The sequence below is a fragment of the Lepidochelys kempii genome, chromosome 7 (genome assembly GCF_965140285.1).
Source record: "Lepidochelys kempii isolate rLepKem1 chromosome 7, rLepKem1.hap1, whole genome shotgun sequence".
Taxonomy (NCBI): domain Eukaryota; kingdom Metazoa; phylum Chordata; order Testudines; family Cheloniidae; genus Lepidochelys; species Lepidochelys kempii.
This window is the reverse complement of record NC_136386.1, coordinates 86062932-86066588: the sequence shown is the minus strand read 5'-3', so window position 1 is coordinate 86066588 and position 3657 is coordinate 86062932.

Sequence of the window (3657 nt, the reverse complement as noted above, 5' to 3'; positions counted from 1 at the left end):
TTTGTCTTGGCTATTATTTAAATCTTGCATAACCTTGTAAGTGCTTGCTCTAAAATTAAAAGATCAAAATATTAAGTTATGCATGTGAATTATAGACAAAGGGGAAAATAAAGCCATGCATCTGATATTAATTCTAACTGTTGCAATTAATTTTGTTAGCTGTAGCCCAATTTATTTAACATGTTATGCCCATTGCTTTGTATTGTGTGGGATTCAACTTTGCTGAAATCCTACACTAAACACATACAAGTAATTCTCTTTTGACAAGGAAAAAATCACATATGTTTGGGCATCAGACACTTCTCATAAATTGATATAAATGTATACTTTCAATATCAGAATGTCATGGTAAAGAATCTTCCCTCATTTATGTCTAACAATATTTTGGTCTAATATTTTTCACACGTGAAGCTAACTTTTCCATTAACTGTGTCATCTAAGTCTACTTCACAATGCATGTAGAAAATCCATAGTATTGGAAAAGCAGATTTTGTTTTTAAACTAAAAATGAAAGCATTTTAATCTCAAACCACAGATTCCCCTCCCTCCCCTTAGGATGCTAAATTAAATAATTGTGTGTTTAAAAAAAAAATGCTTTGAACTTTCTGCATTAAGCAAAACTGGATTGAATGGGAAATTTGCCACCACAGGAACCAAAACCTTTGAGTGCAAGCTAACTCCAGTGCTTTCTCTTACACCAAGGAAAAAATGCCATTTACTGTAGCAAACACCTAACTGGAATGTGTAGAACAGCATGCATGCTAGAAACTTTTTCTACCACTGGAATTTTTTATTAATTAATACTTGTTTAAAACTCCTTGATTCACCATTGCCAAGAATATGAAACAGCAGCACAAATTGGTCAGTTGTGAAATGTCACTTTTTTTTCTAATACATACAGTTGACTTTTGAGATCAACACTTAGTGGAGAAGCACTAAAGTTTTTTCTTTGCACTGCTTCAAAGAATGTCCTGGTTATACACTGTAGAATATATCATCTTTAAAATGGTCAATAAAAGTCTTTAATAGTAAAAATAAATGAGTAATTCCACTCTACTTGAAATGGGATATTACTGCTAAGGAAGCTAAACTATTCACCATTCATTTGTTTTGTGTAATATCTCTAGTGGGTAGAAAAGGCTTCTGAGTAACAGAATCTTTCCCAGAATTCTTTTACATTTGTGTTTCTTACATTTTTGTTAGTTATATGCTTGTACCAGAACAAATGGTTTAAATAGTTCTTTGTGTCTTATGCTTAACTATGTGAAATTTGGAAGCTTGACTTGCATGTTAAAAGGAATTAATTATTCTTTGTCTTTTACTTTACTAAAACATCAAGGCTAGTTTGAAAATATTTATACGTAAATTGGCAATATTTGAGTATACACCATACAAAAAGGAATAGCTTCCCATCATAATGCAAGATCTTTGGGATGAGCAATAGAAATCAAATTAACTGACAATGATGATCTGACTGCAGCACTAGTTTTTACTCTAACCTTATAGGATTCTTTGAAGATAAGTGTCTTGAAGACATTCTTTGTAGAAGTTTTCTCAGTGGTATTCGGTCTCTGACTCAGCTATCAATCTACCTTACGTAGTCTAAACTTTCTGTCCAAGAAATATCATACCTACTATCTATAAGTCTGATACTTTGATTTCTTTGACTGGCATTTTAGGTAATCCCAAACTTCATCCACCAGGACAACATTTAAGCCATTGTTGAATAAGCAAGGATTTTAAGAATTTCCTGGTAAATGTTCTGTCATCACTTATTAGATGATGCATTATGAAGACTTTTTCTTTTCTCTCTTCAGAAGGTTGCTCCGTCCTGCTGCTTTCATTATGATGGAATAAACAATGTATAAATAATCTGTGCTTCCCTCCTCTCTATCGAGTCATATTCTACTGTTCACTGTAAAATGCTTCATCTGATTGTCCTCTCTACGGTGACATTGCCACAACTAAAGGATCTCTGTATCTCTGGAAATTCTTGAAAATGTAACCTTAGTTTTATTCTTATTTATTCTTACTCTAATATTACAGATGGCTTTCTTTCTAATAACTTGTTCAACAAATTTCTGATGTTTGTGTGGTATTTTCTGCCTAAAGATGCCAACTGAGGCCTAAAAGATAAAAATTAAAAATGTTTATCTGTCTCTGTTAAAGAATAATTTGCTCTTTAAGTACTCATATGTCTAATCGTACATTTTCAGTATTATGTTCAACTGCTAAGGAATGAATTGGGGTTATTAAAAGCAGCTTTGTATATGGGGAATAGTGGTTTGGGGACTGCAGTGGGTGTAAAAAGCAGCTGGGAAGAATATTGAAGACACTGTTTTGATGAATGCATCATTCCCTCAGAAGGAAACTGCTGTTCCTCACTGAGGGAAACAGAGGAGAAAAGGGCAAGAGAATTCTCTATGGAATGAAAAAAGATAAGGTGCAAAACAGCATAATTAGAGAAGAATTACTGTAGGCTAAATACTCTTCTCTAAAAATACCATCAGCAAGATTCTCACTCACACAAGAAGTGGAGGGGATGTTGCAAAAGAGTGAAGCTACTACTAGTGGAAAAAGGGAGCTTGTTCTATATTTGTATCAACTTATTCCTCTTTGTACTGCTAACACAACAGCAATATCAAACGCAACATTGAAGTCTTGACCGATTTTTTTTTTTAAATAAGCAAACAAAATAAGGGACACACTGAAAGAAAACAAAAGTGATGGGTGCGTTTGGCTTTTTACTCTGGAATTGAGCTCTAAAGCGGAGTTGAAAAGTCCTACCTCTGAGGGTGAAATCCAAGCAAGGAGGGCCAGTGGGAAGGGAATCTTAGGAACCCTGAGTTCCATTCCTTGCTTGGGCCTAAACTTCATAGGTGACCTTAGGTAAATCATTTAGGCCCACTTGACAGATGGGGAATTGAAGCACAGAGAGACTTGGGACCAGATCCTCAAAGGTATTTAGGTACCTAACTACCATCAAAATCATTGGAAGTTAAACATGTATTGCTGAGGACCTGGGTTTAGCCTCTGTGCCTCAGTTGCCCATCTCTTAAATGGGAATATTTCTTCCCTACGTGCCAGCTGTGTTGAGAGGATAAATTAAAAAAGTGCCCAGATACTCCTACGGGGGGGCTATTTTAAAGCATTTTTTTAATGAAAGAGGACCACTTAGTAGATTGGCAGATGGTTTTCTAGGGAAACAGCTGAGATGGACTGTTATGTAATGGTTGTGTCTCAAAATAAGTAAGTTTTGACATAGCCTTCTGGTTTCAGACTGCAGCAATGCAATCAGACATCCATTTAGCTGTGATTGTCCTAGTAAAAATATTGCCTGATACATTAGTGTCAAAAGAAACAAAATTGGATGGGTCTGTCACAGTGATGCACCTGCCTATCACAGAGAAACCTGTATAGCATGAGGAAAATGTTGCTACAATAATAGTCTAAGGTTGAACGCATGGTGAGGAATCTCAGTAGAATCACAATACAATTATTATTATAAAATCTAGTATAAGGTGGATCAGTCAGCTGTGTGAGCAAGAGTGGCTGCCACCAGAAATGACTTCCCACATGTGGAAAAAAAAACTTCACTTGAGTTGAGTAGTCCTAAACGACCCTTCATCAACTTTATCAGGACCATTTATCTTGCAA